At 40.9% G+C, this 23,900-nt stretch overlaps 1 long non-coding RNA gene across 1 annotated transcript; it reads left to right on the forward strand.

Moving 5' to 3' along the window:
- The first annotated feature begins 18,596 nt into the window (after positions 1-18,596).
- Positions 18,597-18,928, forward strand: LOC147890959 (uncharacterized). The gene is made up of 3 exons (XR_015542571.1): positions 18,597-18,639; positions 18,717-18,789; positions 18,890-18,928. It is a non-coding gene; the product is annotated as an uncharacterized LOC147890959 (long non-coding RNA).
- Positions 18,929-23,900: the final 4,972 nt, after the last annotated feature.

A 23,900-nucleotide genomic window follows, 5' to 3' on the forward strand; every position in this document is an offset into this window, starting at 1 on the left:
CAAATTTTACAACAAGTCAGGGATGGTAGCTCTTGTCCATTAGAGTTTAGAACCAACTCATTCTGGGTTGTACATATGAAGGCAAGAATCAACATCATGTGTGCATGGCATGAATGCAAAAAAGATGACTCATAGTTTTAAACAAGAGGGGCACAATAGCTCTGGTGATCTAGTCCGTTAGGAGTTAGAATTTAGGACAAAATTAAAATGTGAACTTAAACAATCTTGAATTACAAAGGATTCCATTCAAAAACTTCAAAGTTCAAAAGATCCCACTTCCTCCCACCCTATCTACCCTTGGAATCCAATGCATTTCATTAAAGTCCCGACTACCATAACATTAGGAATTGGGTTCATTCTCACTGCTATTATATGAAGTTCCTCGGGGGGGGGGGGGGGTCACTATGTATAAACCCACTATATCACTATGTTTAAAATTCCTTATTTGTAATTTTTTCATTAAAAAACTGTACCCCTTTTCTATACAAATCTGTAATTTTTTTCCAAAACTATTTTAAATAGTCCCTTATGTATATTATTTTATGTAAATTTTAGAAATAAAAAATATCCTTATGTTGAACTCATGTGATAGGGTTACATATGATGAGTGACCCCTTCGAGTGAAGTTCAATATAGCATTTTTTTCACATCATGATGCTTCCTTCACACTATCGACCTCCATCCAAGCTTTATAAAAAGAGCCACGCACTCATACCTTATAACTAATGCCATCCTATGGAGTCCCCACAGACTAAGACACTATTACAAAATTGGAAATATATTAATAACAATTCAAATACCTTGGAGTCCTTCGGATCTACATTAATTATTCTTCCAATTTCACATTATTATTATTTTTAGTTTGTAGATCCAAAAATTGGACCCCCCAAAACTTGCATTTCATGAAACCTTCAATTTTATTTTTTAAGGTTATTTCTCCAATTTAATAATTCAGCTTTTGGGAATAGTGTGGACTCTTGGTGGACGACCACGGTGGTGGTGTCCATGTTTTGGGTGGTGGACGTGAAGGCAAGAATCAAGGTGGCGTGAAGGCAAGAATCAAAGTCTGGTGAACGTTTACAACAAGTGGGGGACGGTAGCTCTGGTCCATTAGAATTTAGAACCAATTCTTCTGGGTTGTGCACGTGAAGGCAAGAATCTGAAATCAAGATCGTTTGTGCACGGCATGACTATGCAAAAGCTGAGAGCTGTCCATTAGAAGTTAGAACTCAGGATGGAGGATCTCGGCAGTCGGGTCCATCTAAAGATGCCACCTGCAGTAAACATAGAGATTTAGATCGACGTCCTGATCATCCGATTGATCGTAGAAAAGCCTTGTGAGTTGGCTCTCATACGCAAGTTGTAGGTTCATAGCCAAGGAAGGCAACGGCTTCCAATTGCAACGCCAATCGACGCTGATTGATCGTCGCATTATAAAGCATCCCTGTCCATCACGACCCAATGTACTAGCCGGCAATATCAAAAACCTTTCTTATAGAATCTGGAGACTGGAGTCTAGAATGGCTTTTAGTCAGGTAGGCTAGGTGTGGACTGTGGTCCATGAATGAGAAAGTAAGAGATGAATTATGAAAGACCAAAAATTTTTACCGCGATCTCTGTGTGTTACAACAGGTTACAAAATGACGCTGATAAAAACAACGCATTCATTAGAGCTACGAAGCAACATGTGCGGAATTTGGAAAGGCTGATAAAGCAACGGCGAGTGAATCAAAACTTTCCGTGCAACCAAATTCATAAACTGCGCGGTGAGCGTCGTCTGTGCGTAAAAGTCCATGAATCCGTATCGTTGCTTCAGGAAAAGAGTAATTTAAAATTAATTCAAGGGACTTTGGACGGATTCTATATAGGAAATTGCAAGGTAACTAGGAAATTTCAGCATATTTCCTTGATAGGAAGAGGGATTTTCTCCTCTTTATCTAGAAATTTCTGCTTCTAGACCAGGCAGTGCTGTCTAGCGAATTTGACTTTAATATGGAGAATCGATGTTATCTATATAGGAAACGAGGTGTTTTCTATATAGGAAATTATATTTCCTATGTAGAACTCTAGAAAATGTCACTTTCTATATGGCGAATCAAGAGGATTTTAAGTTTCTAACGTCTTTTCTAAGAAATGTGAGTTTTTACCTCGTTTTAACGTGGAGACTCAAAATTTTCCTATATAGGTAATTAGCAAGAATGTATCTTTTCTATGTGGTTTCAATTACCTACCTAGAAATGAGTTGTTTATGCATTGGATTATCCATGTAGAAAAAAGTTTTTAGATTAAAAATGAGCACATATATAACAAGCTTGTTTAATTTTAATTTTAATAAGATACACTCTAGGCTAATTATAATTTTTCTAATTTTAAACTCTCATATTATCCAATTTCAAATGAAGTTTTATCTATTTCTAAGTGCAATATATAATAATATATCTATTTGTAAGTGCAACATACAATATTGTCAAGTGTGTAAATAAAAAAAATATGGTATGTAATTTCGAATTGATGTTTCAAATAAAAGTGTCGATTAAAAGTAAATGCACAATGTGGAAGTGATATTCAGATGAAAGTCTCAATTGTTTAAGGTTTTCAAAGAAAAAGTTTGCCAATAAAGGGCAAATAATTCATTGAGCCATGATAAAGCACAATGTGGGATGCCAAATGAAATGTTTTGGTATAAAAATCAGTTATCTAATGTTAATCCGAATGATAAAATTATAACTCAAAATAAATTCTCTCAAGCATCAGATAAATATAGTTTGCAAATAGATTTATTAAGTCAATTAAATTAATTGTGAATGAGATGTTGATATCCTCTAGTGCACAAATTTTCAATTAGGTTTGTAAACTTTTATGATGTAATGTCAACGGGGGTGTGAATGCATCTTCATTCCATTGATTTTTTTGACACCCTGAACTTCCATGTACATTTGAAAATAAATATGACAAAAAAACCTCTAGGTTGCTTGCTATATTATCCATCCAAAAGGCATTCATCTAATCGATAGATAGTTTGCTTCTCTCCAAATGTTTTCCCTTTTACATTTTTGCATTTTACTCATTCACATTATACATTAAGCTAGTATTATGTTGTGGTGTTAATGCATAGTCAGTCCATGAATGTTTTAATACCCTTCATCCATGTATATTTGACAAAATTCCAAAATAAACCTTTACATTTCTTGCTATATTGTAAATCCAAAAGGAAGCCATCTAACAATAACATAATTTTCATGGGTCCATGTGAGCAAAGTGATGGAATTGGCCTAAGTAGTGCACATGTGCCACCCGTCCCTATGTGGTGCTAGGGAGTTAGTATTATGTTGCGGTGTTAATGCATAGTCGCTCCATGAATGTTTTGATACCCTTCATCCATCTACATTTGAAACAAATCCAAAATAAACCTCTATGTTTCTTGCTATATTGTCAATCCAAAAGGAAGCCATCTAGCAATAACATAATTTTCTTGGGTCCATGCAAGCGAAGTGATGGAATTGGCTTGAGCAGTGCACATGTGCCACCCATCCCCATGTGGTGCTAGGGAGTAGAGGCTCCCTGAAAAGATGGAGAAGCGATTCAACAGCCATCGAGTGTGTGAAACCAATGAGTGTGGTGTGTGGTGAGGATGGAAGTACCTCAAAAGAGTTAGAGAGCAGTGATGAGAACAGTGCCATGAAAGATGTGGTCTCTACCAATGGGGCTTCAGGTGAGCAGCTCGAGGAGGATGGAGAATTGATGTCTTATGTGTATAAGAACTGGCAGAAAATCTCCAAGCGGGCTTCACTCCGCTGGATTTGGAAGAAGCCAAAGAGATCTAGGTTGCTCGAAGCGCTAGGGAAGTTGCCACTGAAGGAGGGTAGTGCAAAGCGGGTCAGAAGCATGTTGCACACTATGAGCTTCAGGTTGAAGACATCAGGCCTGAGCTCGAGCGGTTGGCAAGAGGAAGTGCCTACTTCTTCTTTAGAGGCAGGTTACCACCTTTGGAGGAGCTCCAATAGTTCTTGGTTTTTAAATGTGATATTCCATCCTTGGCCCATATGGCAAAATTCATTGGTAGAGGCTTTTTATTGTGCGATTTGTTCCGGATTAATCTTTTGGCAATAATACTTTGGATAGGTCCTTCATGTTTGCCAATTCTTTGGTGCTTGTTATCCCTTGGAGTGCGACCTTCTTTGTGGGATGAATTTCTATACCACGACTGTCCAGTGTGGATGGATTTTTTGAATCTCCCACCTTGCAGGTTGGGTGAGTCCGTTGACACGATTGCTACAACACTGGGGAAAGTACTACTGCTTATTCCTCTGACTACACGTTGGTCGTAAGAGGGCCTAGATCCTATGGAATCATGCCCAGCTAGTTCCGGATTTTATAAGAATAGTCAACTTGCGCTTGCGGTCCTACAGTAGTAGCAGTACCAACAAATAGCCTGATCTGTCGAACCAATGGCAGAGAGTCCGAACGTTATAGCTGCAGCTTGCTACACATTAGTGTCTGCATCGATATCTACTTCTTTGCGCATACGCCAAATAATAATATCGCTTTGACCGAGTCTGACAAATGGTACATCCAATTAAGTGCTCTCCAAGTGTCAAGTCCTCTATCATCCTTAAGCCAAATAACTATTGCTTTAGGAGAACTTTTAAATTTGTGAGCTGTGAGCTGAATAGAGTCTCCACTACCATCCGGTTTTCACTCACAGTCTTTGAGAAATCGAGGTGATTATGACTATAACTTCTGGCAATGGCTCGACCAAGTAAGCCAAGAGCTTTCTCATTCTGACCTTCCCAACGTTCGCTGTTTTGGGTGAGTCTTGAGATTTCTACCCTATGGGCGTCTTCACATGAATATGCACTAGACCTACTCATGATGCAGTGATCATATTCTGTTGAGATATCGAGCTCCACTCGTGATATGCCAGGGTGATCGTTGTGCATTTATGTCACTGACTTGTTAGCTGCAGATGCGGTTGGTACACCACCCATGAATAATAGTTGGATGACAGCTATCTTTATGTACTCTAATTAGTGGCTCAATTAGTATGCCACCTAGGTTAGCTGAGTTTGGTTTGAGACCCACATATAGGGTTCACCTATTCCTTTTGTACTAAGAGAGTTCTTTTGGCTTTCACAACTAAGAAGAGGAAAATTGTTTTCAGCCTCCACCTTTGTGTGTATTCCCCCATTGTGTATGTGACAAAGCTACAAGTGAGACTCCTTACTTCTCTCCCACTCTCTTCACATGGTATTAGAGCTCGGTTCGTAGTAAGGAGCTCAAGAAAGCAAACCAAGTTCACGGTGTCTTAGTAAGAGGATCAGTGTTTCTTTCCTTTTTCGAGTTTGGGAGCAAATCTCTACAGGTAGCATAGACAAAAAGTGCAAGAGTACACTGTCACAGATTGGGACGCCCTTCGCGGTGTGGCGAGAGGGTAGTATATGCATCAAGGCCATTTCAGGGCCCATTTTGGTGGCGGAAGTTTTTTTTTAATTCGAGGCCATTTCGAGGCCTGTTTTGGTGGCATAAGTTTTTCGCAGGCACTCAAAAAAGTGCCTTGTTTTTGCTGTGTGACCACTGTTCTGCAAGTCGATGAAAAGTTACTGCAAAAATTGCATCGTATGCCTGTGCGCAGAGATATTGGGAGTGACAGAATTATTCTTATTGCCTGTTGATGCATAATCGTCACTAGGAAGTGACTGTGTGATCAAATAACTTTCGTCAGTTTTGCAAATTTGCCCTTGTGAGGTAGAAGTTGTGTTTTTTACAGTGAAGGAATATTTTTGAAGTGTTCTGTAATGGCATCTGATGCTCTTTCACAAATAGTCATTGAAAAGCTTGACAAGAACAACTTCCAAGCATGGAAGTTTAGAATGATGAATTTCCTTAAGAGAAAAGGCTATTGGGAGTTCATTACTGGAGCTGAATAAGAACTAGCTATTCCTAATGTTCCCAATCAACAAGAGTTGCAGGCATTTAAAGGATGGCATGAGAGAGCCAAAAAATTTATGTGCTGGCTGTCTATCAATATTTCAGATTCTATGATTGTGCATATTCAGGATGCAAGCACGCCGAAGGAGGCATGGGATCTTTGACAAAAATGTATAGCACAAATACACAAGCCAGGAAAATGCAACTCAAGTAGGAGTTGCATAATGTGCAAAGAGAAAATATGAGCATCAATGACTACCACATGAAGGTAAAGAAGATTGCAGATGCACTTGCTTCCATTGGGTTGTCAGTGGAAGCTGATGATTTAGTTTCTGTGACCTTGAATGGTCTCGCAAAGGATTATGCACAATTCCGGACATCCATTGCCATCCGTGAAAAATTTCCTGATTTTGAGGAGTTGATTGCTCTTCTAATTTCTATAGAGCAGAGAAATGGTGGTGCATCTTCTTTAGGAGGAACTTTGAAAGAAACTCTCTTCTACTCAAATGCTGGAAGAGGTAGAGGTAGAGGTAGAGCAAGCCGATTTGGAGGCTGTGGCAGAAATCAAAATATGCAACAAATTCAAGAAAACTAGTCCTATGGAGGAGGACGTGGTAACTTTAGAGGCAAGGGGATCCAAAGAGGTCGTGGTGAATGGTAGAGAGGCCAAAATGCAAATAGCAATGTTGAATGCTACTACTATGGTAAAATGGGTCATATGATCAAAGACTGCTATAAAAAGCAGAATGACATCATGACTGGAAAATGGCACCAAGGTAATTATGCATCCTCTAGTAGATAGGGTGATGACAGAAATGAGCATTTGTTTATGGTGCAGCACATGACCAATTCTGTGACAAGTGTAGAAGAAAGGAATGATGTGTGGTATGTTGACTCAGGTGTGTCAAACCACATGACAGGTCATGCAGAATGGATGCAGGATGCAAGGAAAATGGAAAGACCAGGATTTGTGGACTGGTGATGATACTGCACATCCTATTGTGCAGATTGGTAAAATTCCTTTGTCTATGGAGGATGGAAAAAAAGAAATAGCTGTCTGATGTATTTCATGTCCCGAATATCACCAAGAACCTGGTTTCTGTTGGTCAAATGGTTGAGCAAGGCTTGTAGGCTAGATTTAATCCTCATGGATGCTTTGTTGAGGATATGCAAAATAAAAGTCGCTTGATAGCAAAAGGGAAGAAGAAGGGTAGGATGTTTACGTTGGATGCAGACATGCTTGAATTGATTGCAGCAATGTTTGCACATGGGACCAGTGTAGTTGCAGATATTGATATCTGGCATAAACGCATTGGTCATGTTAATGTACAGTGACTTAAATTAATGCAGGCCCAAAATATTGTTGCAGGATTGCCTAAGTTCAAGGTTGCAGAAATGCATAAGGTATGTGAAGCCTGTCAATTTGGAAAACAGGCAAGGAAACCACTTCCTAAACATGTTCAAGAGAGTAAGAGGGCATTGGAAGTAATGCACTCTGACGTGTGGACTACTAAAGCTGCATCTATTGGAGGCTATCATTATTTTGTCACTTTTATTGATGACTACAGTAGAAAAGATTGGGTGTATTTTATGAAAAAGAAAAGTGAAGTGTTTGGGCATTTCAAAGCTTTTAAAGCTATGGTTGAAAAAGAAACAGGCCTCTAAATAAAATGCCTAAGGTCAAATGGAGGGGGAGAGTACCTCTCAAATGAGTTTGCAAGGTTCCTACAGGAGCATGGCATAAAGCAGCAATATTCATGCAGTCATACCCCACAACAAAATGGACTTGTAAATAGGAAAAACAGGCATATTCAAGAGGTATCTCATGCCATGCTCAATGAAAAAGATCTGCCATATTATTATTGGGCTGAAGCAATTGCTACAGTAGTCTACATAATGAACAGGACTCCCACTGCAGCAATACATGGCATGATGCCATAGGAGAGGTATACTAGTAGGAAAACAAATATTTCTCATTTGAAAGTTTTTGGTTGCATTGCCTATGTTCATGTGCCAGATGAGTTGAGAGTTGGTGGATCCAAAAGCTGAGAAATGCATCTTTATTGGTTATTCTCTGCAAATCATCACAAGTGTTGATGAAGATATCCTTCATGTGAAAATGCTATTGAAGTAGAAGTTTGAGATGAAGGATTTGGGAGAGCTGCATTACTTCTTGGGCATTGAGGTGATTAGATCCACAAGTGGGATATGGCTCTTGCAGAGGCAGTATGGATTGGACATGTTGTCCAAATATGGGATGATAGGCTGTAAGCCTATTTCAGTTCCTTTGGAGCAGAATGTGTAGTTGAGTGCAGATGCAGGTGAGCTTCTGGAAGACCCTACTATGTACAGACACATAGTAGGAAAATTGATTTATATGACTATTACCAGGCCAGATTTGAGCTATGCTCTTGGGTTGGTAAGTCAGTTTATGCACGCTCCAAGGAAACTGCATTTGGATGTGGCTAGACGCATAATGAGGTATGTGAATTCCACATTGCAGTATGGACTATTTTATGAGATTGGGGTTTAGATACAGTTGCATGAATACACTGATGTTGATTGGGCTAGTAGTATTTCTGATAGACGATCTACCAGTGTATATGTGTTCTCTTTCGGGAGTGCTGCAGTCACTTGGAGCAGCAAGAAACAATGTACAGTTGCCTTGTCGAGCACAGAGGCTGAGTACAGGGGTGCAGCAATGGCTACATGTGAGGTAGCTTGGTTGCGTAAGCTACTTTATGATATGCATCAGTCTACAAATGGGCCAGTTGTCATTTATTATGACAACATGAGCAGTATACACTTGGCAAATAACCCAGTCTATCATGCTAGAACAAAGCACATTGAGGTGCATTATCACTATGTGCAGGAGAAGGTTCTAGTAGGTTTTATTGATCTAGATTAGGTTAGCACAGAGGATCAGGTAGCTGACATATTCATGAAGGCATTGGGCGCAGAGAAGCTGTGCAAGTTCAGAGACCTACTTGGTGTGCAAGAATTGGGATTGAGCTCGAGGGGGAGTGTTGAGATATCGAGCTCCACTCGTGATATGCCAGGGTGACCATTGTGCGTTTATGTTACCGACTTGTTAGTTGCAGATGCGGTTGGTACACCACCCATGAATAATAGCTGGATGACAACTATCTTTATGTACTCTAGTTAGTGGCTCAGTTAGTATGCCACCTAGGTTAGCTGAGTTTGGTTTGAGACCCACATATAGGGTTCACCTATTCCTTTTGTACTAAGAGAGAGTTCTTTTGGCTTTCACAACTAAGAAGAGGAAAACTATTTTCAGCCTCCACCTTTGTGTGTATTCCCCCGTTGTGTATGTGAGAAAGCTGTAAGTGAGACTCCTTACTTCTCTCCCACTCTCTTTACATATTCTCGATATTAATGTGCAATTTTGAATCTTCTAAGTTTCAACATATGTACGCATTCTAATCTAGCCGGCGGGGATAAGAGATCTCTAATTCGTTTCTTGGTAGAAATTAAAGAAATCGATTGTGATCAAAGAAAGCTCAATTCACATGACCAGCTCATGGCCAACCTGCTATTCGACTGTAGCCAACCTCCAGGTATGTATATTTTAACCATTGTAAATATTAATTTTGTCCTTTCTAAAGATGATGATACCTTTTTTTTTTTCCAATGCAAATATATATTTCAACCATTGTAAAGATGATGATACATTTCCAAACCATCTAAGTAGTGCCTCCACTTTTTAAAAGCATAAACCATAGCATATAGTTCCTTTTCATATGCCGAGTAATTCCATTAGGCATGATCTAACTTTTTGATTTCAAGAGCCACTGGTCAACCTTTTTGTACAAGTACTACCCCAATAGCAAAATCATTGGCATCTGTCTCAACCATGAATGGTTCATTGGGATCCACTTTTAAGATAGGAGCTCTTGCTATAGCTACTTTTAAATTTTCAAAACTTCTCTTTTGAGGTTCATCCCATATGAAGGTGCTTCCCTTCCCCTTAAGCTAGTCTGTCATCGGAACAATAATCCTAGCATAATCTTGGATGAATCTCCTATAGAATCCTAACAAACCTAAGAATATTGGTAATTCTTCTAGATTTGTAGGATGTGGCCATTATAATATGGCCTTTACTTTGTTAGGGTCCATACGAACCCATTCTTGGGATATTATATGTCCCAAGTATTTCACTTCTTTTGCAAAGAATTCACATTTGGATTCTTTAGCAAAGAGTGAATTATCTCTAAGCAGATGGAATAGTTTTCGCAAATGTTTCAAATGCTTTTTCTTGGTTTTACTATAAATAAGGATATCATCTAAAAATACTACAGCAAATTTCCCTAGATATGGCCTAAAGACATTATTCATAAGTGTCATTATATCATAGCAAGTAAGTAAAAAAACATTTCTCATTCTTCTAGACATTAAAATGATATTCAAGAGTTAAATACTTAAATTTTAATGTCTAATTGATACTTTGTAGAGAACCATGGAGCTTGAACCATACATTCCTTCTATGGACGAGTCCATAAATTGTCCAATTCTAGAGAAGGTATGAGTATATCACTACTTTTAATGGTTCTCTAATTCAATTATAGCATATATTTATTTCATTAGCTTTATATTTAATAAGTGTGACTTCTTATTTATAGTATTTAATTCTTTGGTATAGTCTATTGGGGATTCGAGTTCTTTTGGAGGGGAGTACTATGGACAAGGGTTTTGTTATTATGGCATCAGGTGGATGATCTTTCAGAAGAGAATATGGAAACAATTCTCTTGAAATATATGGGTGTACACATGAATCCTAATATGTACTTTTCTCTTAAAAGTACATACTTGAAGCTTAAGAAAATCGAGAGTGGTTTCAAAAGCTACTCTAGGGACAAGAAACCGGATAGTAAAGAAGTGATAAGAGACATTGTACATTGACTCATTCAAAGTCAAAAAGTTAGAGTCAAGACACAATCTTTAGAGGATGTAGAGATTTTGGTATCAGATATAGCTCAATGCAAATACCTATTCAAACATGTTATATCGAGCTCTCTTAGCTCTCTTTAGCTTTCATTATTTTTTGTGGTAGAATCTATTCATTTTTCTTGTGAATGTTTATATGAAGTATGAAGACAATTTATATGAAAGTTTCTACAATTACCTATTGCTCTAGTCCTTTTTTTCTTTACAAGTTCAAATTTCTATATATAAAATGAGTAGCTACCAAGGAAGATGTGAAGTACTAAATGCTTCATTTTTTATAACTAGAGTACTTAGAAAAAATGACAATGATTTTTAAAATTTCATATTGCTATCTCTTTATATAGGGAAAAAGAGGATTCTCTATATCATTTACTAGTTTGTAACTAGGAACTGTACAAACTAGAGAAAATGGAACATTTCCTACTTAGCCTATCTAGGGAATCACTCAATAAAATTCCCTATCTAGATTTTTTCTAGATAGGGAATTTTATTGAGTGATTCCCTAGATAGGCTAAGTAGGAAATGTTCCATTTTCTCTAGTTTGGATAGTTCCTAGTTATGCTCATTTTAAATTAGTAAATGATATAGAGAATCCTCTGTTTTTCCTATATAGAGATTGGTCCAAAGTCCCTTGTGATATATAGCTATGTCTCTTTCAAATCATCTTTCAGTAATCATGGGTAATGCATGACTTCATCGCTCTATTGAGATAGCCTCTGTAACATTTCCCATGTTCATTGCGACAGTATTAAGGTTAGTATAATTGCTGCATAACAGGACTTCCACGATTGCCTGTCATGTATGATGTATTCATTGCTTCTTACACTAGTGAGGGAGACTCAGCTTCAACGAACAATTGTTCTATTGCTTCAATGCCCATTTTATCTATGAGTGACTTACAAATTGCCTCAACTAGGCCTTCAAATTAATAATGTAAGGTGAAGCACCAGATGGAGGCTTATCAACGAATGCTTTTAGGATGGAACACTTTATACATGAGAAATCATAACTTGAGTCTCAGATGGACTTTCCAACTTACCATCCCCATATTTGTTTCACTTACACTACCAGACCCGAAGTTGGCCCCATTTGAGAAATCGGCTTCCACATAGCGTAGGATGAATGGCAAACTACATATTCAGTTGCAATGTAGGCATCCCATAGCTTCATTATTTCTACGTATACCTTAGCTCAAATCCAAATCCAAAATCCAGAAGAAGACACCAGGAGTGTGACATGGAGAAACATGTGTACCTAAGGGCACGGTCACGCATGGCCTCTACTTCGGCAAATTGCTTTTGGTTGTTCACGTTCACGTCAAAAGTTAGGGGGGTTTCACACCCATCCGCCCACAAATAAGCAGACGGGGTGAACTAATCGCATTTGTCGCCTGCAAGGAGGGGTATTCACATACATCCACTCGCCGTGATGAAAAAACTGAGGTGGCATCCTACTCACGCCCGTCCGAGCAAAATTTCTTGGGCGGCCTAGGTACAACGCCCAACTTCGCGTCTGTGAGACCCCATCCAATCACGAAATTCAAACATGGGACCCACGCTCCTACATGCTAACGATCTTACCACTAAGCCCAACCTTTTTTGGTGTTAAGGAAGCATTTAATATATGTTCATATTTCATCTGCCCTGTTGTGAATAGATGTGCGTCCAGACTCTCCTTTTCTCAATGCCCACGCATTTTGGGGGTCGCAGTCGTCCGTGGACGGATGTGAAACCCCCCTAGATCCAAGAAATAAATTTCTCCCATTGGTTGTTGCAAGTGCATTTAATTGAGTAAAGGAGGTGTCTAGCTTGTAGAGGCCATCCTATTGGCTACAAGAGCATTTAATGCATAGAGCACCTGCTCCTATACTTCCCTGTGTCAAATGGGTTGCAAGAAATAAATTTCTCCCATTTGTTGTTGCAAGGGCATTTAATTGAGTAAAGGAAGTGTCTAGCTTGTAGAGGCCATCCTATTGGCTACAAGAACATTGAATGCATAGAGCACCTGCTCCTATACTTCCCTCTGTCAAATGAACTACCTCCCCCTTTTTCCTGAACCACTTTGCTTGATTTGAGTAGGGGCGGGCCATGCGCGAGCATGCCCTAAAAGAACACCTTCAACCTTAACATGCAACGATCACTCGCCCGGTGGGCTTGTCGAAGAAGCCCCGACCATAAGGGGTAATCAGCTTTGAAAGCAGTGATGGTATGAAGAGGGTTTTTGTTTTCCGACATTAACAGTGGAATCACCTAAGACGAAGAGAGATGTGTTGGGAGAAGCCGCTGCAAGGCAGCTTATACAAGGCAAGATGAGCAAGGTGTAGAAGAAGGAGAGGACAGCTATGCAGCCATGACAGATTTCTATTTCTGGAAGCATACATGAAACGCAATGAGAAGTTGAAGATACATGCCGGCAAGAATGATGAACAAACAGGACTATCGATGGTTGAGTGTGGGGTCTTGCTGCACGACCTGCTGAAGGTTCAAAGCTTCAATTTAGATTCTTGCCCATCCAAATCAAACGACAGCTATCAACGCGTGAATATAGAGCATAAATCAATGAAACCTGTAGAAGCAATTTGCCTAGAAGCGATAAAATCCTGCAGAGCTCATGCCAATACTAAGACCTTGCAGGCCAAACGTTTGTTACATTTCGTTTATAGGGAGGTATTAGAGAGAGGCTCTCGAAGACTGCCCTCCATCCGGTTTCTGTAGGGTGGAGACGTTCCCAGAAGAAGTGTTCGCTTGCTGATGAACACAAAGTGTACAGTGGCCTGCCATTGTCATCCTCTTCCCCGCACTTTCTATCGCCCACTCCCTCGCAACATGCCCTCCACAGCAGCCTCTCGCTCCCTGCACCATCCCGTCATAAGATCGTGAAAACTAATCCAACAGAAAACTGGTGGAAGCTCTGCAGCAACTCCCCTCCCCCCCTCGCAATCCGAAAGAAGAAGAGGACGCGTTATATTAAATGACACCAAAATGCACTGCACAAAGTTCAGCTGGTGAAAACTATTTCAAGAGAAAGCGGTGAAAGCTAACTAGCTGAAAACTGCAGTCGGAGAACTCGAAGTGCATACAGATCTCCGATCGACATAATATAGTACCTCCATTCACCACGCCTAGCACGTCGTTGAATGCCCGCTGTAGGTCTAGCTCCAGAAATGTCGTCCCCGGTAGCCTCTTCCTCAGCTCTGCGATTCGCCCTGCCAGCAGGTCGTTGTGCAATGCGCTCCTGGCGTTCTCGGTCTTTCCGCACTTGGTGTAATTACTCAAGGCGGTGACAGAAGGGAAACAGCCAAGTGGCGGCAGGTTTGTCACTGCAAAATGTCGGATCCCAAGATCGTGTAGAGTCTGGAGACACACTGCGATCTGATCCACCACCGTGGGAATGAAGTTCTCGATTCCCTGAGTGCGGGGAGAAGGTTTGCAAAAACCACTTGTTACGATCTGCTCTTCGAACAATTGGGACTCGGAAAAATGAAACTGAAGATCGAAGCTGCGTGAATACCTCGTCGTCGGGATGCTGCTCCTGGTATGCCGTGTAGTCGGCGCCTGCTGCTACCATTAGAACGACCGAAGATTTCAGACATTTCTTGCTAAATTGGTCGCCCTGGATTGTTTCTCGAAATCGATCGATCTGAGTACTGATATTGGGATACAAAACAGGCCCCAAAGTGGGAAACAAACCGCTCCCTGCGAAGGCAAAGTTGATCCCCTTCGCAATACGCTCGGCAGTGGAGTTTTTAAGCAAGCGGTAAGGCACTGGCGATGGGATGCTCAAAAACGACGCTGCAGCTCAAGTGTTAGCATTGAGGTCGTACTATTGTAGCGGGCATGAAAGCATGGGGAACGCAGAGCATTACCAAAGAAGTCAGTCGACACTCTGCCGTCTGAGAATCGGCCGAAAGGCTGTCCCGGCCATGTATTTCCGTAAGGCTTCCGCCATGACTGGTAGAGGAATGGATTCAAAGGATCGCGGTTGCCAGTATCGGCGAAGGAGTCTCCAAAAACGAAGAGACTTGATGGTTTTGCTACCGCCACGCAAACTGCAACAAAGATTGTGGGCTGATCGTCGATCAAGCAGCTTGCCCAACAGCAAGCTCGAAATTAACTGCAGCTCGAAAAGAATTGTAATAACAAGCAAGGCGATCAATTACTCACAACAGGAGATCCACAAGAGGAGGAGGCTGACGATTTGAGCCATAGATAGCTATGTAGGACTAGAAATGATAAGATTCAACATATCAACTACAATTCTTTGTGAAACTTTAGGCAAGGTTCAAAAATTTTCCCAACTGCCCACGTGCTTAGCATTCTTGCCTTGCACGTGCTTGGCGTTTTAGGGCAGACCTCTTCTTCTTACTTCTTACTTATCTTATCTTCTTATTATCTTATCTTCTTACTATCTTATTGGCCTGCCCTAGGGATGATGATAATTAACCTTGCTTCTTGCTTTTCTAAATTATTTTCTTCCTAGGGCACATTTGTTGAGATCCATCAATTTTGTCATGGTTAGGGATGATGCATAAGTTATTTGATTAAGCTATTTTTCCCTTTGAGGAATAGATATTTATGTAGTTGGTTGAGTGGATACAGAAGATGGCAAGACAAATAGAAGAGAGGCTACATTCAATACGTTCTCATAGGAGAAGATTGTTGGATTCAACGCGGGCGGCCTGTCGTGCTTATGCTATACAAAGAACAAGGTCTAAAACACAAGGTGCTAGAAGGATGAGGGTGGCTGTGGAATCTATGGGTGTAGAAGTAGGAGTTTGCAGTCAACATAATCAGACACATGGATGCAGTAATGTAGCGTGCATTGTGGCTGAAAATACAATGGACCTCAATACTTCAGTAACAGTAGGTAGAGTGCATCAACATGCTTCAGTGATAGGTACACCTACTCAAATGGATTCAACACGGGCGGCCCGTCGTAGTTATGCTATAAAAAGAACAAGGTCGAAAACACAAGGAGTTAGAAGCGTGAGGGTGGCTGTGAAATCTATGGATGTAGAAGACGGCCTTCGCAGACAACAGGACCAAATGTATGGGCACAGTAATGTAGTGTGCATTGTTGAAAATAGAATGGACGTCAATACTTTACCAACTGTAGATAATGAGCATGAACATGCTCCAGTAATAGGTACAACTACTCAAATGGATTCAACGCGGGCGGCCCGTCGTGTTTATGCTATACAAAGAACAAGGTCGAGAACACAAGTTGCTAGAAGCAGAGAACAGAATCAAATGCATGGGCACAGTAATGTAGCATGCACTACTGAAAATACAATGGACCTCCATACTTCACCAATAGTACGTAATGAGCATGAACCTGCTCCAGTAGTATGTACAACTACTCAAATGGATGCAAGCAGGGATGCTACTCATTTAAGAGCCCGAAGGCGTGTTGTTCACAACAGGGCTGTGATTTTGGGTGCAGGGGGGAGCCTCTCTATCTTGCATACTTTTCCGTTAAGGGAAAATGTAGAGCATCCATCTTTGTATCCACTGGTCTTCAATGCTCCTTCTGTTCATGCACTTGGATCCGTGGATCATACATGCAGCTTTTGCCAAGCTCAACTGTGGAAACAAGAGACGCGAATGCATATGCATCAAGTTGTGGGCAAGCACTGTTGCAAAGTTGGTCATGTGTCATTGTTGCCGTTAGAAGAACCACCAGAGATTTTGAGAGTTCTATTGCACGGACATGATGCTAGAAGCAAACTATTTAAGAAAAACATTAGGGCTTATAATAGTGCCATGGCATTTGTTTCATTGGGAGCTCATGTTGATCAAATGTTCCATGGGAATGGGGGTATACAAAACTTTCGGGTCCATGGTAGTGTGTATCATTGGGTTGGAAATTTATTGCCCGATGAGGCTAGGCAAGAGATGCCACGTTTTGCACAGTTGCACGTGTATGACACTGATCATGAACTAGAACACCGTTTACATGGGATGCCTGGTTTGGATCCAGGCATTTTGGAGTTGTTGCAGAGGATGATGCACGAGTGCAATCCATATGCCAGTGCATTGATGGCTATTGGGCAAGTGCTAAGAACAAATCCACATACAAACCTGAGGATGGTTATTTGTGAGAGCCGCTCCACCTCAAGGCAGTACTTGGCTCCTATGGCTAGCGAGGTTGCTGCAATCATGCCAAGACTAAGGGATCACTTCGATATTGGAAATCGGGACATTCAGATTTTTAGCCGCAATGGGTTTGTGCGTAGAATATCTAATTTGCACCGATCATACATGCCTCTCATGTATGTTCTTTTGTTCCCTTGGGGGGAAGATGGTTGGCATCCATATATCCCATATAGTGATGTTCCTAATCACACACCATTGCACGAGATACGTGGACAGAGTTGTGTCACCCAGAGACAATACTACGCATATCGTTTGCAAGTGAGATATGATACAAATGCATGTCTTTTGCGTGGGGGTAGATTGCTGCAGCAATACATGGTTGATGCCTACAGTAGCATGGAAGAGTCCAGGTTGGTGTGGATACGAAACAACCAAGCTTCCCTACGCGCTGAAGTCTATCAAGGGTTGATGGACATGGTGAATACAGCTGATGGGACACGTATTGTGCTTGGCAATGCTGCAGGGCGTAGGGTGGTGTTGCCTTCTTCTTTTACGGGAGGGCCTCGGTGTATCGAGGGCTTGCAACTGTTTTGGACTGTGCAACATACTTTCGAGAGCGCGCTATTCTTGCACCTCAAAACACCGAGGTTGATGCAATTAATGCTATGGCATTGAAGGCAATGCCCGGTGAGGAAAGGGAGTACCTAAGTGCAGACTCAGTGGACAACTTAGGGGGAGATTCCTTTTTGTTTGCAGTCGAGTATTTGAACAGTCTTGATCTTGGTGGTGGATATCCCCCGCATCGTTGGTTTTGAAAAGGAATGCTCCTATAATTTTGTTGTGTAATTTGAATCCTCGCAAGGGTTTGTGCAATGGGACACGGTTGATATGCAAAGAGTTTCACACAAAAGTGTTAGAAGCTGAAATCATTACTAGTAACAATGCTGGTGATAGAACGTTTATTCCAAGGATAACATTCATTCCGACCAACCTTAAACTTCCATTCGAGATGAGGAGACGGCAATTTCCTATCTGATTGGCATTTGGCATGACAATCAATAAGTCACAGGGTCAAACATTGTCAGTTTTGGGGCTGTACTTGGCGACACCGGTATTCAGTCATGGCCAATTATATGTGGCATTTTCACGTATCCGAGCATCAAACACTGTTAAGGTTTTCATTTCGCAGGGTGCGTCTGATGCCAGGGGTGAGGAGATGGATAATACTTCTACCACAAATGTTGTGTACAAGGAAGTTTTGCAATTGGCAACAGCAAGAGCCTAGGAGTATGACATTGCTCTTTCAAGCCCTCCTCAGACTTTCTTGGGTGGAAAATCTTCATTTCGGTAATCTTTGTATAGCTTTTTTTAAGTTCTTTCAATATTCCAACTATCATAGGTCTTTGGGAATGTTGGCTATTTATACAAAGATAGAGTGAGACGTAATATTTCATGACTTTGTCCTTGATAATGTTTGGATTTCATTTTTCATTTGAGTTATGGGTTTGTAATACACTAGAGGCTATTTTCTCTTCAAAGCCTATTGTTTTTTTTCAGTATATGTAGATTGACACGTGCATTCTTTTTTTGCAATGTGATAGGATGTCTAGGCAGTTCACGTTTGTCACCGAAACAAGAGCACAGGTGCAAGGTACATAGTTGCTTGACAACCACGTTTTATGTTGACACATTTAATAGTATAGTCACTCACTTTTTAGAAAATTGTAGATCCTGCAGGCTGGGGATCTCTGGAGAGCGCGCAACTGTTGTTGGATTTGCTTGAGCTGGAGAGCTACCTTGGGTAAGAACTGTGTACATTGTTTAATGCTTTATTTTTGTTAAAACAAAAGTTTTTTTGGATTATATTTGAGTGGGAAAACATGCTATTGTTTGTCTTTTAGGAGTATTCCTGATTCAAGGTTTCTAATGAATCTCCACGTCCACAATCCTTTGGATGGACGAGTCCATTTGGGATATTACGCTGTCCTGGCTTCTCGGCTTCATAGGGATGATGGACCACAGACCATCACTGTTCGCTGGCTGGGATACTATGAATGTGTGCAGACACGAATTTTCTATCGAGGGCAAAATGGGGACTACACGTATACCTTTGTCAGCATTGTTGACAGCCCTTTGCGTCTGAGTAAGTACTCTAAAGAATGAGTTGGGTTTTACCAACATACATATATAAAAGTTTTATGGCTCAATAATTATAGTTCCTAAATTATCTTTCTATGTGATGCTGGTCCAGATACGATTGTTGGTACTCCGTTGTATGTTCGTAGCCACGGTGGACGCAGCGGACGTGGTGGACGTACAATGAATGGCCGTCGCAGGCTTTTCCCTGTAGTACATGGCCGCAGACTTTTCCCTTAGGGATGTTTGTGTGTGTATTGTAGATTTTGTATGTTCAGTTATGACTTTATTTTGCGGCTGTGTATTTGGATATATCAATCAGTTCTTTGATGTAGCTATTGCATGTTCAGACATGTGACTGCACTTTTGGATGTGATATTTTTTGAAGTACTATGTCATAGAGAAGTTTTTTTTGGACGTGGCGGATGTGGAGTACATGGCCGGCACAGGCTTTTCCCTATAGTGCATGGCCGTAGACTTTTCCCTTTAGGGATGTTTGTGTGTCTACTGTAGATTTTGTATGTTCAGTTATGATTTTGTATGCGGATGTGTATTTGGACATATCAATGAGTTCTCTGGTTTCACTTTTGGATGTAATATTTTGAAGTACTATGTCATAGATATTTTTTTTGGTTAGAATATGTTGCTGGTTTCAGACATTTTAGCATCTTAAGACCCAGCAGAGCGGGTCGCTAGCCCATCGTAGACGGGTCAAGTTACTCAAAAGAGTTTCACACGAAAGTGTTAGAAGCTGAAATCACTATTGGTACCAATGCTGGTGATACAATGTTTATTCGAAGGATAACATTCATTCCGACCAACCTTAAACTTCCATTCGACATGAGGAGACGACAGGAGCGCAGGTGCACGGTACATAGTTGCTTGACAACCATGTTTTATGTTGACATGTTTAATGGTATAGTCACTCACTTTTAGAAAATTGCAGATCCCGCGGGCTGGGGATCTCTAGAGAGCACGCAACTGTTGTTGGATTTGCTTGAGCTCGAGAGCTACCTTGGGTAAGAATCATGTACATTGTTTGTTGCTTTATTTTTTTGTTAAAACAAAAGGTTTTTTTTCGATTATATGTGAGTGGGAAAACATGGTATTGTTTGTCTTTTAGGATTGTTCGTGATTCAAGGTTTCTAATGAATCTCCACATCCACAATCCTTTGGATGGACGAGTCCATTTGGGATATTACGCTGTCCTGGCTTGCTGGCTTCATAGGGATGATGGACCACAGACCATCACTGTTTGCTGGCTGGGATACTATGAATGTATGGGGACACGAATTTTATATCGAGGGCAAAATGGGGACTACACGTACACCTATGTGAGCATTGTTGACAACCCTTTGCATCTGAGTAAGTACTCTAAAGAATCAGTTGGGTTTTACCAACATACATGTATAAAAGCTTTATGGCTCAATAATTAATGTTCCTCAATTATCTTTCTATGTGATGCTGGTCCAGATACGATTGTTGGTACTCCGTTGTATGTTCGTAGCCATGGTGGATGCGCCGGATGCGGTGGACGTGGAGTGAATGGCCGTCGCAGGCTTTTCCGTGCAGTACATGGCCGCAGACTTTTCCCTTAGGGATGTTTGTGTGTCTATTGTAGATTTTGTATGTTTGGTTATGACTTTATTTTGCGGCTATGTATTTGGATATATCAATCAGTTCTTTAGGCTTTTCCCTATAGTACATGGCCGCATACTTTTTCCTTTAGGGATGTTTGTGTGTCTATTGTAGATTTTGTATGTTCAGTTATGACTTTGTATACGGATGTGTATTTGGACATATCAATGAGTTCTCTGGTTTCACTTTCGGATGTAATATTTTGAAGTACTATGCCATAGACATTTTTTTTGGTTAGAATATGTTGCTGGTTTCAGACATTTTAGCGTCTTGAGACCCGGCGGAGCGGGTCGCTAGCCCATCGTAGACAGGTCAGGTTACTCGAAAGAGTTTCACACGAAAGTGTTAGAAGCTAAAATCATTATTGGGACCAATGCTGGTGATAGAACGTTTATTTGAAGGATAACATTCATTCCGACCAACCTTAAACTTCCATTCGACATGAGGAGACGGCAATTTCCTATCTGATTAGCATTTGGCATGACAATCAATAAGTCACAGGGCCAAACATTGTCTGTTTTGGGGGCTGTACTTGGCGACACCGGTATTTAGTCATGGCCATCAATGCGTGGCATTTTCACATATCTGAGCATCAAACACTGGGGATCTCTGGAGAGCATGCAACTATTGTTGGTTTTGCTTGAGCTGGTGGAGAGCTACCTTGGGTAAGAACCGTGTACATTGTTTGTTGCTTTATTTTTGTTAAAACAAAAGTTTTTATTTGAGCGGGAAAACATGCTACTGTTTGTCTTTTAGGACTGTTCAAGCTGGTTTCTAATGAATCTCCACGCCCATAATCGTTTGGATGGACGAGTCCATTTGGGATATTACACTGTCCTAGATTGCCGGCTCAATAATTATAGTTCCCAAATTATCTTTCTGTGTGATGCTGGCCCAGATACGATTGTTGGTACCCCGTCGTATTTTCATAGCCGCGGTGGATGTGGCGAACGTCGCAGGCTTTTCCCTGCAGTACATGGCCGCAGACTTTTCCCTTAGGAATGTTTGTGTGTCTGTTGTAGATTTTGTATGTTCAGTTATGACTTTATTTGCGGCTGTGTATTTGGATATATATCAATCAGTTGTTTGATGTAGCTATTGCATGTTCAGACATGTGATTGCACTTTTGGATGTGATATTTTTGAAGTACTCTGTCATAGAGAAATTTTTTTTGGACATGGCAGATGTGGAGTACATGGTCGGCGCAGGCTTTTTCCCTATAGTACATGGCCGCAGACTTTTCCCTTTAGGGATGTTTGTGTGTCTATTGTAGATTTTGTATGTTCAGTTATGACTTTGTTTGTGGATATGTATTTGGAAAGAGTTTCACACGAAAGTGTTAGAAGCTGAAATCATTACTGGTACCAATGCTGGTGATAGAACGTTTATTCGAAGGATAACATTCATTTCGACCAACCTTAAACTCCCATTCGACATGAGGAGACAGTAATTTCCTATCCGATTGGCATTTGGCATGACAATCAATAAGCCATAGGGCCAAACATTGTTTGTTTTGGGGTTGTACTTGGCGACACCGGTATTCAATCATGGCCAACTATACATGGCATTTTCACATATCCGAGCATCAAACGTTGTTACTTAAGGTTTTCATTTTGCAGAGTGCGTCTGATGCCAGGGGCGAGGAGATGGATAATACTTCTACCACAAATGTTGTGTACAAGGAAGTTTTGCAATTGGCAACAGCAAGAGCCTAGGAGTATGACATTGCTCTTTCAAGCCCTCTTGAGACTTTCTTGGGTGGCAAATTCGAGGCAAAATGGGGACTACACGTACACCTATGTGAGCATTGTTGACAGCCCTTTGCGTCTGAGTAAGTACTCTAAAGAATGAGTTGGGTTTTACTAACATACATGTATAAAAGTTTTATGGCTCAATAATTATAGTTCCTCAATTATCTTTCTATGTGATGCTGGTCCAGATACGATTGCTGGTACTCCGTTTGTATGTTCGTAGCCGTGGTGGACGCAACGGACATGGTGGACGTGGAGTGAATGGCCGTCGCAAGCTTTTTCGTGCAGTACATGACCGTAGACTTTTCCCTTAGGGATGTTTGTGTGTCTATTGTAGATTTTGTATGTTCAGTTATGACTTTATTTGCGGCTGTGTATTTGGATATATCAATCAGTTCTTTGATGTAGCTATTGCATGTTCAGACATCTGTCTGCACTTTTGGATGTGATATTTTGAAGTACTCTGTCATACAGAATCTTTTTTTGGACATGGTGGATGTGGAGTACATGGTTGACGCAAGCTTTTCCCTATAGTACATGGCCGCAGACTTTTCCCTTTAGGGATGTTTGTGTGTCTGTTGTAGATTTTGTATGTTTAGTTATGACATTGTACGTGGATGTGTATTTGGACATATCAATGAGTTCTCTGGTTTTACTTTCGGATGTAATATTTTGAAGTACTATGTCATAGACATTTTTTTTGGTTAGAATATGTTGCTGGTTTCAGACATTTTAGCATCTTGAGACCCGACGGAGCGGGTCACTAGCCTGTCGTAGACGGATCAGGTTACTCGTATCTTCTTATTATCTTATCTTCTTACTATCTTATTGGCCTGCCCTAGGGAGGCTTAAGTTGAGACCATGGCCCTTGAAAGCCAAATTTCTTATTTTTTTATTTATTTTATTTTTTGGGAGAGTACTTGGGAGTTCCACCATTTTCTCCCACTTCTTCTCATCTCTCTCTCTCTCTCTCTCTCTCTCTCTCAAGTCTCCCCCCCACTCTTGATCTCCAAGCCCACATTATCATGATGTAGCCTAGAAGCTGCACCCTTGCTCCAACTCCTTTTGCGCAGGCCTTATGAATGACAAAAGTCATTCAACTTGTCTTATCTTATCTTACTATTCTTTAAGGAAAGGATCCACGTGGAGTCTTTTGGAGGTTTGGGGAGAGGAGCATGGACGCTCGTGGGAAGTTCGGGAAAAGGGGGAGGAGGTTCGGGAGTGAAGGGAGAGAAGAACTGCACGGTGATACATGGAAGAGACGTGCAATGCAAAACTGTGCAGAGGCGCCATGGGGTAGTAGCTCACTCTTCCGTGCTAGCACGACACGTGTCATGGTTGACGACGGCTGTAAGTGTTAATGAGTTGGCAGGCGACCAACATGAAT

Source organism: Dipteris shenzhenensis, chromosome 18, assembly GCF_047967505.1.
Source record: "Dipteris shenzhenensis isolate YYH24624 ecotype China chromosome 18, Dip_SZ_1.0, whole genome shotgun sequence".
NCBI lineage: Eukaryota > Viridiplantae > Streptophyta > Polypodiopsida > Gleicheniales > Dipteridaceae > Dipteris > Dipteris shenzhenensis.